The sequence below is a fragment of the Adiantum capillus-veneris genome, chromosome 14, assembly GCF_014529385.1.
Source record: "Adiantum capillus-veneris isolate H3 chromosome 14, ASM1452938v2, whole genome shotgun sequence".
In the NCBI taxonomy this organism is placed as follows: Eukaryota; Viridiplantae; Streptophyta; class Polypodiopsida; order Polypodiales; family Pteridaceae; genus Adiantum; species Adiantum capillus-veneris.
The window spans coordinates 45117279-45127278 of NC_140944.1; positions in this window are offsets into that span (position 1 = coordinate 45117279).

The window sequence follows — 10000 nt, forward strand, 5'->3', positions numbered from 1 at the left end:
AAGAAATCCCAAATCATTGGAAACAAGAATGGTATCATCCACATAAAGAGCAAGAATCACAAAACTGCTACCTTGGTATTTTATGTATAAGTTGGGGTCTGACGAGCAAGAGATGAATCCTTTAGAGGTGAGAAAAAGATCAAATTTTGTATACCAGGCTCGCGAAGCTTGTTTGAGACCATATAGTGCCTTATGGAGTTGAGCAACAAGGTCTTCTTTACCTGGAATAACAAACCCTTCTAGTTGTTCCATATAAATTTCCTCTTCCAAGTCACCATTAAGAAAAGCAGTTCGCACATCCATTTGATGAGCTTCTAAATCAAATTGAACAGCAAATGCCAATAAAACTTGAACACTTGTAATGCGAACACTGGTGAAAAAGTCTCTTGATAATCAACACCAGCTACTTGGGAGTAACCTTTTGCAACTAAACGCGCCTTGAACTTGTCAAAAGATCCATCTGCTTTTACTTTTGTCTTATACACCCACTTACATTTGATAGATGTACGACCAGGAGGTAATTCAATTAGTATCCATGTACCTTTCGAGATAAGAGAATCGTACTCTGCTTCCATAGCCTCTTGCCATTGATCCTTTTGCGGTGAAGATATTGCTTCATCATAAGTAACGGGATCTTCAGAAGTAGAAAAAGTATTATCAGCAATATCGTCATCATAAACATGACATGAGCCATGTTCAAAATCAATAGGCAGATCAACAAAAATATCAATATCATCATTAGCAACATTTGGAATGGATGGTTGTGAAGAGGAAAGTTGCTCTATAGGAAGAGTTTCATCTTCTGAAATAAATGGAAAAGCCTGAAGAAATGATTTAGTATCATCAGAATCATCCATGGACCATGAGCCTCCCATAAGCTGTTCGTTAAAAGTAGCATCACGATTCACAATTACTTTCTTGGAGGAAGGGTCATAGAATTTGTAGCCTTTGGAAGTGTCAGAATATCCAATAAAAATAACTTTAAGACCAGGAGCATCAAGCTTTGTTCGTGTTTCTTTGGGAACATGAATATAAGCAATACATCCAAAGGTTCGAAAATGAGATACAGAAGGAATGTCACCTGTCCATGCGGTGATGGGTATCTCACCAGAGGGTGCAGTAGTAGAAAGATGATTCTGAATAAATTCTGCTGTCAAAGTAGCTTCAGCCCAAAAAACACGAGATAAGCCAGAATGAATCAGCATACATCTTACAGCATTGAGAATAGTGCGATTCTTTCGTTCAGCAACACCGTTCTGTTGAGGCGAATATGGAATAGTGTGTTCATGATGAATTCCACTGTCAGCACATTAACTCACAAACTCTCGAGAAACATATTCGCCTCCATTGTCACTACGAAGCTTCTTAAGGCGACGACCAATTTGAAGTTCCGCAGCCTTGTGGAATTGTTTGAAAACAGATAAGGCTTCAGATTTTTGTCTAAGTAGAAATACAGTCGTATACCTTGAGAAATCATCAATGAAATTAATGAAGTAGCGATATTGTGATCTCGAAGAAGGTAGAGGTCCACATATATCAGTATGAACAAGATCCAATATGTCATGAGAATGAGTTGTATTTGAAAGAGGAAAGGGTTTACGATTGTGTTTCCCAAGAGCACAAAATTCACAAATTCCCATATGGGGATGGGCTTTAAGATCCATGCCATGAACAAGATCACAACGTTGAAGATCAAGGAGTTTTGAGAAATCAGCATGAACAAAACGGTGATGCCATACTTTCCACTCATGATCACCTGGAGCAGTGACAATATTTGCTACAGCATCGTTGAGAGAGAGTTCAAAAAAATTACCATTTCGAGGAGCAGTGGCTATAGTCTGTCTATCTTTCTCAATTCGGCATTTGGTATGATCAAATCCAACAAATAGACCAAGATCAACAAGTCTAGCAACTGAAAGAAGATTACGTTGAAGATCTGGTACATGTAATACTCCTCGCAAAATTCGAGTGGAAGAAGATAAGGTACCAAGATATAAGTCTCCAATACCCTTTACTTGACAAGTAGTATCATCAGCAAGATAAATAACACGTTGAACTGGCAGTGGATGATAGTTATGGAGCCACTTAGACTGATATGTCATATTTCCTATAGCACCAGAATCGACAATAAAAAGTCATCCATCACGTACATGAAGTATTCTGTCTGGAGCAACTGAACATAGGACGCAGCTTGTTTTGTGGTAATATTGTGTTCTTCATCATATTGGCGTGCCCAACAATCATCTTCAGTATGGCCATTTCTGTTGCAGTAAGAACATTGCTTATTAGGAAATTTGAGACGAGAGAAAATATTACCACGACGGCCACCTCTGCGGTTTCCTCGTTGAAATGGACACCTTCGAGCATAAAAATTACGTTCCATCTGTTGTGACTCAGTCTCCTCTTGTGAAATCATAGCTGTATCGTGACCAACATTCCGACGTTTTTGACGTTGAGAGTATTCAATTAAAGACATGCAGGCTTGGTTGAAATCAAGACCATCTTTATTAGAGAGAATAGTAACAATGTTATCATAAGAAGAGTCCTTCACCGTATCAAGGAGAAGTGTAATCAGTTGCTTTTGTGGAACAGGATCACTGGCAGCAGCAAGTTGATTAATAATAGATTTGAAAGATTCAATATGTCTCGTCATGGCAGTACCAAATTCATATTGTAACTTGTTAAGCATAATGTTGGAGCCATATATAGCTCCAACATTATGCTCTTAGTACAATACAAGGTTCTCTTTAAATAGGAAAGAGCATGAGCCTCTTCACATCTCCCTAGCCTTAATCCAAGAAGTAACTGATCAAGCTTTAGGCCCAGATTCCCATGCTAACAACTGGCACACCCGGTGGTAAGATTTTGGCACAAAATCTGACTCAAATCCCACAATTCCCTTGTTCACAAAAACTAAGTGCTCATAGAATACCATGATGCAAAGTGGCTGGAGTCTACTCCAAGGTACACATATACACCATGATAGACCATGAAACACCGCCCTTTAGACATATGCTTTTAGATTTACCTCAGCACGGGACCAAAGGAAATGGGTACAAATGGGAGATGGTCTAGCAAAGAAAAAACCAATTAATGGAGCTTAAAAGAACTTAGGGTTAGCTTCATTAAAGACCTCCAAAGGTTAATGTTAGAAGTCCTTAGACCTAGGACCTTAGGAAAGCTAGGGCTGAGATTGAGGCGACAACCTGACCCAATCTTGAGGTGCTTGTTGTGCTTGCTGACTAAGGTGCTTGTCGTGATTGCTAACTAAGGTTCTTGAGGTTCTTGTCATTCTTGATGATTAAGGTGCTTGAAGTGCTTAAGGTACTTGGGGGCCAAGAAGCTTGAGGTCCTTGAAGTCAAACCATGGCCTACAAAGGAGGGGGCGAGCCCCAAGAGTAGGGGGTGGGGTTGAATGGTATTTCCTCACCCAAAGGACACCCCTTGCTCAAAGAGGCAAATAGTACATATGTCAAGCCCCTAGCTCAGTTGCTCACATAGTGTGCCTAAAGCTTATTGGATGGCTCTGAGAGAGTTCCAATGAGAATTTAATTTAATTAATTAATTTTCTAGGTATTATCAAGCCCTATCTCTCAAAGGGGTAAGGAGGAAACTTGTTCAAATACTACCCATGTTGCTTAAAATGCATTGTGCATGTGATTGGCTAGGCTTAGAGGGGTCCAATCAGCTTCAATCTTGAACTACAAGGAGGGGTCGACCAAAGCAAGCAAGGGGGGTTCTTGGGGGCTCCATCCCTCTCACACACACTCACTTCCTCTCATTTTCACTTTGTGAAAGTGCAAGAGTTTATCTCCTTTCAAAACCTTGAGAAGTTGAGAGCCTACACGAAGTTGAGAGCCTACACCAACAGTCTTGGCTATGGAATGAAAATCCAACCAAGAATACAAGTGAGGAGTCTATTTCTTTTTCGTATGATACATCTATTCTCGTACCACGGGTAGAATATTTGTTTGATAAGCTACAAGGTTTGACCTACTTCATTAGGATTGACCTTAAAAGTGGCTATCCTCAAATCAGGATAGTGAATGAAGATATCATTAAGACTACATTCCATACAATGTTTGGTCTTTGTGAATATGTTGTCATGCCTTTGGGTTTGACAAATTCTTCAACCACGTTCAACCGCCTAATGGAGAAAATCTTTAGACTTTAAGGCAAGTTTACTGGAATGTCTTTGACGACTTAGTGGAGTGCTCTTTGACAACATTATCATCTACCCCAAATCTTTGGAGGAGCATAAGCAACATCTCCGGGTAGATTTTCAAGCTATGAGAGAGAATAAACTTTTCATTAACCAAAAAAAGAGTGCATTTTTCCTCCAAGAGATTCAATACTTAGGTCATATTATCTCTCAAGATGGTATTGGTATGGATCCAACCAAGCTCAAGGTAATAAAAGGATGGCCTAACCCAAGGTATCACTATGGATGCAACCAAGCTCAAGGTAATAAAAGGATGGCCTAACCCAAGGAATCTACATGATCTACAAAGCTTTATTGGTGTGTGTACTTACTATAGATGCTTCATAGCTAAATTCTCCCAAATAGCAGTGCCACTACATGACTTGACCAAGAAAAATATGAAGTACATATGGACTGCTAAAGAGAAAAGTGCTTCTGAGAAGCTTAAAGAAAAGATTACCTCTCAACCTATGCTTACACTACCGGATCTCTCAAGACCATTTGAGATCCAATGTGATTCTCGTGGATATTTCCTTGGAGCAGTTTTGATACAAGAAGGGTATTCCATAGCATATGACAATCCAAGAATCAATTTCAAGAGTGAATATCGGGCATCTACGAAAAGGAGCTATAGGTTGTGCTACATGCCCTCGACACATGGAAGCACTATCTATCAGAGACTCCACTTATCCTAGGAAAGGATCACCAAAGTTTTAAGTACTTTGTGACACAAACCAACCTCTCCGACAAAAAAAAAGGTGGGCAAATTTTCTTTCTAAATTCAATTTTCATATTGGTCACATTTTTGGTAAGCACAATCAAGTAGCTGATGCACTATCATGACGATCAAAGGAAAATGCGATCCATATCAACTCACAATGATCTATCTTTCATGATATATGAGTATGCTACTGACCTCAATTTTAAGGATGTAATTTCAGCCCTTGCCTTAGGGAGTAAAGAAGAACCATTCGCCTTACAGGATGGTTATCTTTTCCATGGCAATCGACTATGTGTTACTCACTCTCTTTGTGAGAAAGTGATGTATGAATCCCATGCTCCTCCGTATGCCGGGAATAAAGGGATTCAACCTACTCTTTGAGGATTAGAAACATATTTCTATTGGCCTACCATGAAAATGGACATACAAGACTATGTGTCAAAATGTGTGGTGTGCCAAAAGACAAAGTATGATAGGGGGAAGAAACCTGGATTGCTCCAGCTTTTGCCAATTACTAATTCACCATGGGAGAGCATATCCATGGATTTTATCTTTGTATTTTTCCAATCCATCCATGGGAATACAAGAATATGAAAAATAGTAGACACGTTTAGCAAACAAGCATATTTCATACATGTCAAAAAGACTATTAAGGCACACCAAATGGCAACCCTCTTCATATCCAAAAAATTTTAACACCATAGCTTGCAACATCAATAATGTCAAATAGAGATCCTCAAATGACCAATAATTTTTGGAAGGGTCTCTTCAAGAATCTAGGTATTAAGCTCAATTTCTCTTCGGACTATCACCCACAAACAGATAGCCAAAGTGAAACAACCAACCTTACAATTCTAGATCTACTTAAGACATACGTTATCAAAGTAGATCAAAATTCACAATGGGAAAAGTACCTACCTCTTGTAGAGTATGCCTATAATAACATTGTCCATACTATTACGGGGAAGGCACCTTTTGAAATCATTGAAGGAAGACCTAAAAGTCCTTTTCTACTTAAGATACATGGGAAGATCTTTGTTGTCGATGAGTATAGCCGAGACCTACAAGAATCTTTCCAAAATATTAAGGAGGCTATATCCATCTTGCAACAACGACAAAAGGCTGCTGCTAACTAGCACAAAAGGGCCCTAGATTTCAAGGAAAATGATTGGGTCCTATTCAAATTTCCCAAGGCTCGATTGAGACTAACTACATGTAAAAATCCTACGGTCCACCAAAAGTATTATACTAAACTAGCAAAAAGATAATATGGTCCTTTTCAAATCCTAAAAAAATCAATGAGATGGCCTATCAAATCAAGTTTCCCAACCATTGGTTCATTCACAATGCTTTTCATGTGAGCTTACTTAAGCCTTACAAAGGAGAGCCACCAGAAGAACCAATCATTGAGAATCCACCCGAGATCGAAGATCAAGAAGAGGTGCTCCAACCCGAATTGATTCTTCGACATGAAGAAAAGTTACTAAGACATGGTAAGATTATCCGATGGTATCTTCTTAAGTTCAAAAATTATCCTTTTGAAGATGCTAGATGGATGCAAGGAATAGAGCTTAAGGATAGTTTGAACCTTTTCAATGCTTATAATGCTACAATAGAGTAAGCAAATGTAAATATGTTTTAAAGGAGAAATGTTTTTGTCTTATGCGACTAGTTCTTTTTTTTTTTCACAAATTTAAGTAGTATGCATGCTTAGAATCATGTTTGTGATGACCATGTCTCTCAAACACCAAGTATAATTTGTCGCTCTACTTTGGGAGTATGATAGGGACTCAAGAGCAGACATGCTTGCGGGCAGCTAAGTCTCCCAAGCCCCAAATGGACTAATCATCCATTTTGGAATGATGTCATACGATAAAAAGGAATCCTCTACTTGATAAGAAACACAGACTAATAAATAAGGCTTTATCTTCTCTACCTCATAGTTGAGGACAACTATGATTTCAAGAGAGAGTTAATGTCATAAAATTTAATATCTAACTAACCCAAATGATTTTCTCATATTGAATTGATAATTTAATGTGGGAGAATAAATGGGAACGAGAGTTAGAATATAGGTGCTTTTAGATTTATCTTAGCATGGGACCAAAAGCAATGGGTCCAAATGGGAGACGGTCTAGTAAAGATCCATGCCAGATATTGGAGCTTAAAAGACCTTTTAGTTATCTTCATTAAATACCTCCAAAGGTTAATGTTAAAAGTCCTTAGACCTAGGACCTTAGGAAAGCTAAGGTTGAGATTGAGGTGGGAACCCAACCCAAGCTTGAGGTGCTTGTCGTGCTTGCTAACTAAGGTGCTTGAGGTGCTTGTCATGCTTGATGATTAAGGTGCTTGAAGTGCTTAAGGACTTGGGGGCCAAGATGTGCTTGAAGTCAAACCATGGCCTACAAAGGAGATAGCGAGACCCAAGAGTAGGGGGTGGGGTTGAATGGTCTTTCCCTCACCCAAGGGGCACCCCTTTCTCAAAGAGGCAAATAGGACACATGTCAAGCCCGTAGCTCGGTTGCCCGCATAGTGTGCCTAAATCCTATTGAATGGCTTTGAGAGAGGTTCAATGAGAATTTAATTGAATCAATTAATTGTCTAGGTATTATCAAGCCCTCTCTCTCAAAGTGGTAAGGAAGAAACTTGTCCAAAGACCACCCATGCTGCTTGAAATGCATTGTGCCTGTGATTGGCTAGGCTTAGAGGGGTCCAATCCGATTCAAGCTTGAGCTACAAGGAGGGGTCAACCAAAGCAAGCAAGGGTGATGCTGGGGGGGTATACTCCCTCTCACACACACTCACTTTCTCTCATTCTCACTCTGTGAAAGTGCAAGAGTTCGTCTCCTTCTCCAAGCTTGAGAAGTTGAGAGCCTACACCAACACTCTTGGCTATGGAATGCAAATCCAACCAAAATCCATGCTTCAATGCTATGCTAGCCATCTTCTTTATCTCTATTACTATGCTACTATGCTATGCTAAGCTACAACAGTAATACAATTGAGGAGTCTATTTCTTTTTCGTATGATACTTCTTCTATTTTTTTCTCGTATGTTACTTATTCTTTCTCTTCCCTTTCCTCACTCCCTGCTAGCTCTCTCCATCCTTGAAGATGTTTGAGGTCTGGGGATTGAGACGGAGGATATGTTAATGCTTTTGCAACTTAATTAAAGGCATCATTTTGGTGTATGGAGTCTACCATCTTCATTGCACCAACGAGGTCTCAAGGAACACAATCTTGTATTGCACCAAGTCTCTCTTTATGGGGGAAACTACAATACAAAAGCCTTTCGGAGAAGGGACCAGCTCAACATAAATCCGATCCTCAATTGTTGTCAATTTCTCTAACCCTTTCTCTCTCGCTTTTACAAGCATTGTTTATGCCAAGCTAATTAGGGTTAATGTTCATTTTGCTACCTTGAATCAATTACTCTTCTTATGCTCTTTAAGAATTCTCTTAAAGTAAATGCTCACTATTAATATTTCAATTTCCACTAGAGCCAATGTTATAGCCATATTTCTTTACAAATATTTTGTCATCCCTTCGTTCAAATACCTTAAATCTCGCGCACATATGTCTTCCATGCTTGAACCCCAGCTCCATGTAGCCCATAACTTGTTTTTTAGAGAGAGAGAGAGAGAGAGAGAGAGAGAGAGAGAGAGAGAGAGAGACTGAATTATCGTCCATGGAGGTCAGATATGACCTATGGGACCAAAAACAAACATTACTGCGGTTGCTCCTTAAGCGAAAGATGATGATACATATTAGTTAAGGATTGAGGGTCCATCTGGAAGATGAAAGGAGAAAATAAAAACCCGGGGGGGGGAGGGGGGGGGGGGGGGGGGTCAGGTGTGGGGAGAGCCGATTTGGGATTTTGAAACTCCTAGATGATTGCTTTGCCGCCTCGGTAGACTGCTCATTTGCCTCGTTTGCGGGCTTCATGTACCTTCTTGAGCTCTTCACTTTTGTGTTTGAGTTGTAGCAGATTAAGTTCTTTTGCAATCGAAAACTTGGTATCTTTGAGAAGACGTGATTGTTGGAGAATCTTGAGCCAACCTTCTCGACTTTCAAATTCAAGGATGAAATGCCCGCTTGGTATAGGCTTGTCAGGGCCTCTCAAGGTGATACAATCTATTGCGCATTGTAGTCGAGCTTGATTGGCTTGCAATTTTCGTTGAGGAAATTGATGCGCTCCAAGAAATCATTCTTGGTCGTCTCCCATGCTTGAGGTATCCCACCAATGCGGACTTTGAGGGCATTTTCTTCTTGTAGTTGTCGTTCTCGAAGCTTTGCTATCACACACGTCTTCACCTTTTTAATTGTTGCGAGTGGGTTTCGATGGCCTTGGCTTCAACTTCTTTCACTTTGTTGGTGGCGAAATCGATCATGGAATCAAATCATGGCTCGAGCTTGCTAAGGAGAACTTTGAGGTCACGATTCTCCTCTATGACCCGATTGATGGCTGCTTGGAGGTGCTCAATTCGCTCGGTTTTTTTCGAGGCTTCCAAAATGGCGGCAAAACTTGGTCGTGTTCTCACAAGGGTCTTCCGGGTTGTCTTCATCTTTCCTATGAAAAGCTGCTTGTATTAAGAAGTACCCTAATGTCAATGTAGGCACTTCAAAGAAGAGTCGACACCCAAAGTATGCAGGCCACCCTTGCATGCGGGAAACTGCTTCTGTGTAAGAGGCTGATTCAAAAAACCAACACACACACACAAAATTGTTTGTATGCAAGACTCACCGCTTGCTTCTGTGTATGAAGCCAATTTAGAATATCAACACAAGACTTCCAAAAAAATTCAACTAGCAAGGGCGAGGTAGTGAACAGCGCTAAAAATCGAATGGCAAGGCAATGAAAAATTGCTTGGCGAGGCAGTGAAATGGGGCTGAGGGAGAGGCACAGAATGAGGCTACAAGGGAGGCCTACGGGTCGTGTTGAGAAGGGAAGGGCGAAGCTTAGTGCTAACACCCCCCCCCCCCCATGGGGTTGCCCCTCGTCTAGGGAGGGCTATGGAAACGCGAGGTTATGGTCTGAGCTAGGGCACGGTTGGACTGTGGAAACACGAGAGAGAGAGA